General features: G+C 38.2%; 1 non-coding gene across 1 annotated transcript; it reads right to left on the reverse strand.

Moving 5' to 3' along the window:
* Positions 1 to 3,644: 3,644 nt before the first annotated feature.
* Positions 3,645 to 3,831, reverse strand: LOC115837788. The gene has a single exon (XR_004032840.1).
* Positions 3,832 to 9,364: the final 5,533 nt, after the last annotated feature.

Raw genomic sequence — 9,364 nt, forward strand, 5'->3', positions numbered from 1 at the left:
AGAACTGAGAAAATGTTGAAGAAACTTGGCATTTGCTTGCCAAAGTTGAACACAGTCTGACTTTTGTTTTTACTTCCATGACCTTTAATGGCTTTCAGTGCAGCTAGACCAACTCTGCATATATATTGACACTACGAAAACCACACAGATAAGCAGTTTTGGGTTTTCACGCTTTATTTACTTTGGAGCTTAACAATCATACACATATTTCCCTGTTAGAGCTCCCAAAAGCTTTGTTCTGATCTTGAATTGCTTTTGTCTGTTATTCAGCGTTTGGATTGCTTTATAATTACTCTACAAATGTATGTATTTTAAACATTTTTTTTTTTGCTAGGAATAGTTCTATTTTGTTATTGGGTGCACTGTATTTATGTTTCCTTTAACAGAAGTACGAAGAGTCCAGTTCAAGCTGAGAAACTCACACTCCACTACCAAACATCTGGGGAGATGCAGACAGACAAGGAAGGAAGGGATTTCTGCAATCACTAGAGGGACAGATTTTGCAGCAGATCACCCTCACATCTATAGATGCTCTCTATTTCTTTTCACCCAGAGGTTTCAAATTGCCCATTGACATCTCTGATTTTGCCAAGAGATCACGTGCTTCAGTTAGTTCCCATTTCCTTGTATCATTTAGGACAGAGTAAATTCTTCCAGAACGCTAAAGAAATGAGTTTCGAAAAATTCGATATATATTTTTGAAATGTTTTTAATTGTAGGAAAAGGTACATAGCATAAAATTTACCATGTTAACCATTTTTATGTGTACGATTCAACAGCGTTACATACATTCATGTTGTTGTGCAAATATCACCAGTATTCATCTCCAAGACATTTGTTATCATCCCAAATAGAAACTTTGTATTCAGTAAAAAATAGCTCCTTGTTATCCCTTCCCCACACCTTCCAGAAACCACTATTCTACTTTCTGTTTCTATGAATTTGACTATTCCAGGTACCTCAGATAAGTGGAATCACATTTGTCCTCTGTGTCTGGCTTATTTCACTTAGCATAATGTCCTCAAGGTTCATCCATGTTGTAGTATGTATCAGAATTTTAATTTTTTGAAAGCCAAAAATATAGTATTGTATGTATGTATATACCACATTTTGCTAATCCATTTATCCATTGATTGTTCTTTGGGTCATTTCCATTTTTGGCTATTGTGAATAATACTCCTATAAACATTGGTGTACAAATATCTGTTCTAGTCTTTACTTTTAACTCTTTTGTGTATAGACACACAAGTGGAATTGCTGAATCGTATGATAATTCCATGTTAAATTTGTTGAGGAATCGCCATTTTGCATTCTACAATGGTGGCACCATTTTACATTTCCACTGGCAGTGCATAAGAGTTCCTATTTCTCCATGTCCTTGTCAACACTTGTTATTTTCTTTTTTTTAATGGCCATCCTAATAGATGTGAAGTGCTGTTTCATTGCTATATTTTAATTATTAATAAATCAAATTTCTGGCCTAAATTTCCACATGTTCTTAAAAAAGATTTGGAAGTTACTACAGACAGTTTTATAGTAAATAAAGAATATTTTATAAGATTCTTAACGTGGTGTCATCTTATTTGAGGAAGTGAATAGTTAAAGAACTATTAGCTAAATAGCTAAAGAGCCATGCAGGATAGACAAATAAGGGAAATAGTCTTAAAGACATACTTTATTGAAATGCACACAACACACAATCCTAATTGGATTAGGTATTTAGAAAAGGAAGACAATAGAATCTTTTCCATGTTTCTACATGGGCACTCGATAGCCAGGTACCAAGCTATGGAAAGCAAGGGTTCGGGGATAGCTCAGGGAAAAGGGAATTATACTGCACATCCAGGTGGCCATGTTCAGTTTGCAACTGAGTTTAGAAAACGGGAGAATGCTGAGGCTGCGGGAGACATTTTGGAGTTATTAGCCTATGGTGATGCCATTGGCCTGGAATTGTCACCTCTGTGCAGGCTGAGAAGGGACTCCAAAGGGCAAAATAGGATGTGCAATAGTTGAGGGTAGACAGAGGAAAAGGGAGAAGGAGCAATTATAGAATTAAGAGAAGCGGTTCCCTGGAAGCCAGGGAAAGAAAGATTTTAAAAGCCAACATTGTCAAAACTGCAGACAGGTTGGATAAATAAATAATGAAAACTGCCTACTGGATGTGGCACCTAAGCAGCCATAGGTAACATTCATAGAGCAGTTTCAGTTGAGGGGGGGCAGGAGCCTGTAGGAGTGGAAAGAAAGTGGAGAAAGTGAACAGACCTCAATCTTTCAAGAGGTTTAAGAATGAATAGAAGGAGAAATTCAGGATGGTGAGAAAAGCACTGTTTGTTTTGCAAACTGCAAAAGACTGGAGTTTGTTTATAGGCTAGAGGGAAGGAGCTGAAAGAGAGGAAGAAGCTAAAGACACAGAAAAGAGACAGCTGATAGCTGTAGGTCTTGGAGAAAGTGGGAGGGAATGAAAGCCGGAGCACAGGTGGCTGGATTAGCCTCAGCTAGGAAGTAGGAGTGTGAAACTCTCCTTCTGGAACAGGGAAAGCAGGCAAGGTCACAGCATGCAGATATGTTTATAGAAGTATCTAGAAGTAGGGGAAGGGCAGGAAGTTAAGAGCACCCATGCTTGATATAACCTTTGTGAAATCAGAAATAAAGTCATCTATTAAGAAAAGGTTATGTTTCAGAAACTCAATATGGTTCAATAGTGCAGTATACGTTGAATGAGCTAAGTGTTAAAAGTAGAACACTAATATAATTGTCTAGGCATGACATTATATGAGACTTAAGTGGAGTGATTAGAAATGAGGTTGGAGAAAGAGAGGCAGACATCATGGTTTTTTCTCATATTCTTCTGAAAGTCAGAAGCAGTACTTTTGATAAACAAATCCCAATAGACAATATCCATGCCATGGGAATTGCCACATGACATCAGTATTTAAAGCTATCTAAAACTAGGCCAGCCGCAGTGGCTCATGCCTGTAATCCCAGCACTTCGGGAGGCCCAAACAGGTGAATCACCTGAGGCCAGGAGTTCGAGACCAGCCTGGGCAACATGGTGAAACCCTGTCTCTACTAAAAACACAAAAAGTAGCCAGATGTGGTGGCACATGCCTGTAATCTCAGCTACTTGGGAGGCTGAAGCATGAGAATCACTTAAATCCAGTAGGCAGAGGCTGCAGTGAGCAGAGATAGAGCCACTGCACTCCAGCCTGGGCAACAGAGCAAGACTCTGTCTCAAAAAACAAACAAAAAAAGCAAAAAAAAATGAAAAAAAAAACTATAATGATCTAGAACGAAGGATATTTGGAGAAATAAGACTCTCTAAAGACCAATTTGTGAAATTGCAAAGAGATTAATATATACTTTTCCTACCTATTTCAGTCTCTGGATTATCTAAGTGCCTGCACACACACACACACACACACACACACCATTTTTATGTGTGTACAAATATACAGGGGATAGAAAAATTAATTTGGGTGGAAGTAGGGTAAAGGCAAAAGGAGCCTGACCAAAAACCCCATATAAAACAGAAATGCAGATCACAATTATGAATAATTCACTTCTTTATTATGGCAAAATACACATTACATACAATTTACCATTTTAACCATTGTATTTATTTATTTATTGTTTGTTTGTTTTTGTCCTGTTTGCAGTTTCATACATGATCATCAAACTGCTGCTAGGATGCGCACACCTGTTACTGCAAATTCACAACCTAGGAAAGACTTTTCCTGGGAATTTACTTTAGGTCAGGGTTGGGCTGCCTGGTACAAGGCTGCACCCACAACTGAGCAGGTTCAACAACACAGGAGCCTTTCCCAAGACCATCATTTTAATCACTTTTAAGTGTACAATTCAGTAGGATTAAGTATATTCACATTTGTGTGCATACATCACCACCATCCATCACTAGACACTTCTCATCTTCCCAAACTGAAACTCTACCCATTAAACAACAACTCCCTATTACCAACACTCCCACCCCCTGGTAATTGCCGTTCTATTTTTTGTTTCTATAAATGTGGTTATTCTAGGTACTTTATGTAAGTGAAATCATACAATATTTGTCCTTCTGTGTTTGATTTATTTCACTTAGCATAATGTCTTCACTGTACCTGGTAAGGCTCTTTTGATTAGGGAAAATTTTCACAGAAAAAAATACTGAACTCTTTTCCAAAAATTTCCATAAATATAGAACAATACATTTCTTCATTCATTCATTCATGCATTCAACAAGTATTTATTGAGCCCATATTGTGCCAGGCTCTTCTAATAAGCCATTAGCAGGAGATAATAAAGGAATCATCCTAATATCCTTATTAGATCACAGTTATTCTTCGATCAACATAACTCAAATTATCTGTCTCAGATTACTAATGCCACCAGTGGCTCACTTCCTGGATCTTCTTATTTTGGCAGTGGCATATCATCAGCTGAAGAGAACAGTGGCAGAGTATCAAAAGAATCAAACTGGTTTCTATCATGATAACTTCTGTACATGGAATTTTTGCTGTTTTCCCTTCTTTCCAGAAATACTGAAACTCAGCTAGCACTAAAAATCACAGAGAGACAACTGGCCTATATGTTTTACCCTTGTTAATATCTGACTTAACCACATGTTAATCTGCTTTATCCTGTACAGGTGCACTGGACATGAACCATGCTTCTTCCAGCCAAAATATCAAAAAATTCACAGAAAAATCTGAGTGTTCAGTTTTTCTTGAAAAGGTAGAAAATCTGGTCTTCCTGGGCCCATGTTCTCGTGTGTCGAGAAATGACTAAGGCCAAGGAATAGCTGTCTCCTGTAAACAAGGTTTTCACCACAGTTCTCATTACTTCATATATATATATGTGTGTGTGTGTGTGTGTGTATATATATTTCGTATATATAGTTCATATATATTTCATCTATATAGTTCATATATGTTTCATATATATGCTTATATATAAAAGTACATATATACTTCATATACTTCATATATATGCACATATATATGAAGTATATATATATATTTTTTAAATGTCCAGTTCTATATATACATAACTGGATGTTCATTTGTCCATTCACTCATGTTAAGCATCTACTATGGGAAGTCATTGTGTTAAGCATTATGGATTATTAAACACTGTGACTGTACAATTAGCTCCAGGCACGTTGGGGAAGGAACAAAGCAGAAAACAGACATAGCTGACCTTAGTCAGAAAAACTACCCTGGCTGTAAGGTCATTCTTCCTTAACAGAGTGGTAAGCAGTTCAGTCTGCAATATTAGGCAATATCTGGTTGAGCACTGATTTCTAAGGTGAGGTAGAAATACTAAGAGCAGAAAGATAGAATGTTATGATTCCTGCAAAATCCTCTCATTTGGAATAGGCTTCCCAGATAAGGGCTATACAGTTTCAGTTTCTAGAGAGAGAGGGCTGGCAGGTAAAGATACGAGAGCTCTAAAAAAACGAAGGAGTTGTTATTGGTGGTGGTGGTGGTGTTGAGGGGGGTATGGTAAGAGACTCACTGGTGGGTCTGAAATCACTGCAGTTGCTTCCTTTGTCAGGATTAAGCCAAGGAACTGAGCAGGGCTGAGCCTGCAAGCTGAAGGCCCTCAGTTCTACGCCTGAGCAAGGTAAGAGACTGGGTATAACCGATAGAGTAGGCTTGTGTGTGAACTACTGCGTTATAGAGGACAGAGTAGCCCCTGACCTGGGGGAGTCAAGAGGCTTTTCAGAAGTGGCATTTTACCCAGATCTTCAAAGAAAGTCCAAGTTTCACATATGGAAGTGGGGATAGACGAACAGCCATCTAACAAATGTATATTAAGTGTCGACTAAAAACAATATGCTAGGCATATAAAGATGAATAAATTAGAGATCTTACTTTCAAGTAGCATAAAGTCTAGTGGGGAGAAACATATTACGTTCATTAGAATGACTAGAAATTAGTGAAATTAATGTTGAATAAAGTGGCAACATGAAAACAAGAGAAATGAATTCTTCTGGGAGGAGTAAGAGGAGGTTTTATAGAGAAGTGGAGTTTAAGGTGGGTGCTGACCGATGTGGAGGAGTTCACCAGGCAGATTGTAAGAGCATTCCAAGCTGATGATAGCATATGACAGGGCATTGACCCTTGAAAATGATTTCAGAGAACTGGCAACGATTCATCACTGCTGAAGCTTAAGGTAAGAAATAGGACGCTATGGAGGTAACACTGCAGAAGGATAAGGGCTGAAGAACATCTGTAAGTTGAAAAGAATGCCAAGTAGTCTGCTGTGGCTGGAATGTAAGATGCATGGGAAAAAAATGGTTATTGCTGAGGCTGTGCAGATAGTATAGAACCGCTTAAAACCAACGTGTACTGTGGATCTGTTTTTAACTTTTTAACAGGTATGGTCCCCTCAAGAATAGATAATTTCTATGGATCCACTCCCCAGAAACCTATGGACTATCTCAAATATCTTAATGCCCATACATTGCTCTCCTGAGGGTTCTCAGGTCTCAGTTAAGAACTGTTGCTTTACGGCAGTGCTTTTGGAGCTTTTATGTAATGACCTAAATAAAAATAGTAATATTTGGATAATATGCTGGGTTACCGATAGAAGCTGCTTCAGGTCGGAGGCAATTAACTGGGGTTCTAGCTGCTTTCTCCCACCCAGGTGCCTCAGAGGCTAAAGTGATTAAATATCATGTCACTGTTGTAAACTGTTTTGTTTTCACTCTTCTGAAGATTCTTAAGAAGAAGAGTGAAACTATCAGTGCCACTTTTAAAAGGACGATTCCATCATCAATGTAAAGAGTAGACAGGAGGCAATCAGATCAGTTAGAAGCTTTCCTAGAAGTGACTTCAAAGGCTTGTCATATGTCATTAGTGTTGAGGATAAAAAAGAGGGTATTCTAGAGCTTTTTAAGCCTAGAATCAAAAGATCTGATGCCAGTGGTAGCTTCCAAATTTCTATATACTAGGAGTTTAAGAGCTTCAGTTGGGTTAGAAAAAGGACTTTGGTTTATAGCAGCAAAATTCACAATTGCAAATATATGAAATCAGTCTAAAAGCCCATCAAATGAGTGGACAAAGAAAATGTGACACACACACACACACACACACACACACACACACACCATGGAATGCTACTCAGCCATAAAAAGGAACGAAATAATAGCATTTGCAGCAACCTGGATGGAACTGGAGATCATCATTCTAAGTGAAGTAACTCAGGATTGGAAAACCAAACACCAAACATCATATGTTCTCAATTATAAGTGGGAGCTAAGCTATGAGGATGCAAAGACGTAAGAATGATATAATGGACTTTGGGGACTGAGGGGGAAGGGTGGGAGGGGGTGAGGGATAAAAGACTACACATTGGGTACAATGTACACTGCTCAAGTGATGGGTGTACCAAAATCTCAGAAATCACCACTAAAGAAATTTTCCATGCAACCAAACACCACCTGTTCCCCAAAAACTATGGAAATAAAAAAAGTTTTTTTTAAAGAAAAGAAAAAGGACTTTGGGAATTTGGAGGACCATCAAATATGTTAATGTAGATTGTTCACTGCACAGGTGAAGTTTTATTGGTGTATGCAAAATAACTGTCAAAGTAATTTACCTGAAGAGGTGGTGTTTTAAAAACTCAAATGTAAGTATGAATCAGTGAAGACTTCTTTCAGCTTAGATGCTGCAGGAGGTTTTAACCCAATAAAAGGTGACTTGATAAGCAACATTATTATTTAAAATGTTGCCACAAACTTAATGAAAAGTCTAATAAATAGATTTTCATCTCAGATATTTGATGTCTTGTATATTTTTATAAGCACTGGCTAATGAACATAGGGCTTTTTTTCTCCCCTCATCATCACATTTTAGTTTTATGTGATCAAAAAGTGTGGTTCATGATCCACAGTAACCACTAAGCTGCCTGAGAAGGAGCAGCACAATGTGTGAAATTCTTTTAAGTATGCAGTAACAAGTATAAATCAAGTAGATTATGTCCAATGCCCTTGTACCTGATCCTGTGAACATCACTGATCTAATTAAAAATATGTTCACCAAGTCCTTCTTCTGCATTATTTTTGTCAACATGGAGGTGGCATAGACATAATTTTATTTTTTTCTAAATAAAACTGTTGAGGGGATTTCCTTCCTGCTTCTTTCCCTCTTTAAACTCTCTGAAACAGACTTTATAGGTTTCTTTTTTTCATAAATGATTACATTAATACTTTGAATTTTAAACTGATTTTTTTTTCTCTCTCTCCTGGAATCAAACCATGATCAGATTTTCTTGAACTCTGGCAGTTGAGAATTCAGGCAATCCTCAAAGAAGCAGACTGCAGCTTAGAAAGGGGTGGCTGGCCACACTGGTCTGTGACCTGGGTGCTTTGCTGTTATCTGTTTCAGGCAGCTGCTCTGTTTCATACAAAGTTCATTTGAAGACTATGAAAAACATTGAAGTCAGATGCATGAGAAGGCAAAGCTGAGCATGTCAACAAAGAGAATGAGCTTGATCTATTGCATAGCTCACAGAGAGTTAAAAAACAAGGCAGGGAAATGGAGTGCTTTCAGAGAGATTCCCACCCCACTTTACAGCAGGAAGGAAGCCCAACCCTCAGAGACTCAGGGAGGAAAGCAACGCTAGATGGATTCTCCTGCATAAAGTGCTCCCACACAGAGTCATGTGAATTTGCATAGATGCACAATGCATGCAGCACTTCCTCCTTTTCTAAAACCTGTTGTGAAGATGTGCTTCTACACCAGGCTTACTGTGGCTATTCTTTATGTGATTCAAGAATCAGAGAAGGTTCCCCAAACAAAAAATAGTGTGACATTGTGCTTCCCCAGCCAGATAGATACGCAAACAGTTGCAATCGCATTCTCCAGAAGCCCAAGTCTTGTCAAAAAGGGGTTCTGAAAAATCTATAATCTTTAATATTAACCTAATTGTTAACCCCCCCCCCAGGATTTTTCAAATTTTTCAATATTATGCCATGGTTGAAAACAAATTTGTATTAAATGTATCAAAACTTTTAGTACTAAAATAATCTCATCCATGTTTCAGGATGGGATTCATTTCCATCAGAAACCCTTGAGATTGCTGATAAATATAAATTTCGCATACAGATTCCTTTAGAAGTAGTGGGATATTAGACCTACATTCATAAACAGTGAGGACGTAACTAAACATGATACAAACTGGGCTGGGCGCAGTGGCTCACATCTGTAATCCCAGCACTTTGGGAGGCCAAGGCATGCGAATCACGAGGTCAGGAGTTCGAGACAAGCCTGGCCAGCATAGTGAAACCCCGTCTCTACTAAAAATACAAAAATTAGCCAGGTGTGGTGGCACGCACCTGTAGTCCCCAGCTACTCTGGAG

The sequence above is a fragment of the Nomascus leucogenys genome, chromosome 12 (genome assembly GCF_006542625.1).
Source record: "Nomascus leucogenys isolate Asia chromosome 12, Asia_NLE_v1, whole genome shotgun sequence".
Taxonomy (NCBI): Eukaryota; Metazoa; Chordata; class Mammalia; order Primates; family Hylobatidae; genus Nomascus; species Nomascus leucogenys.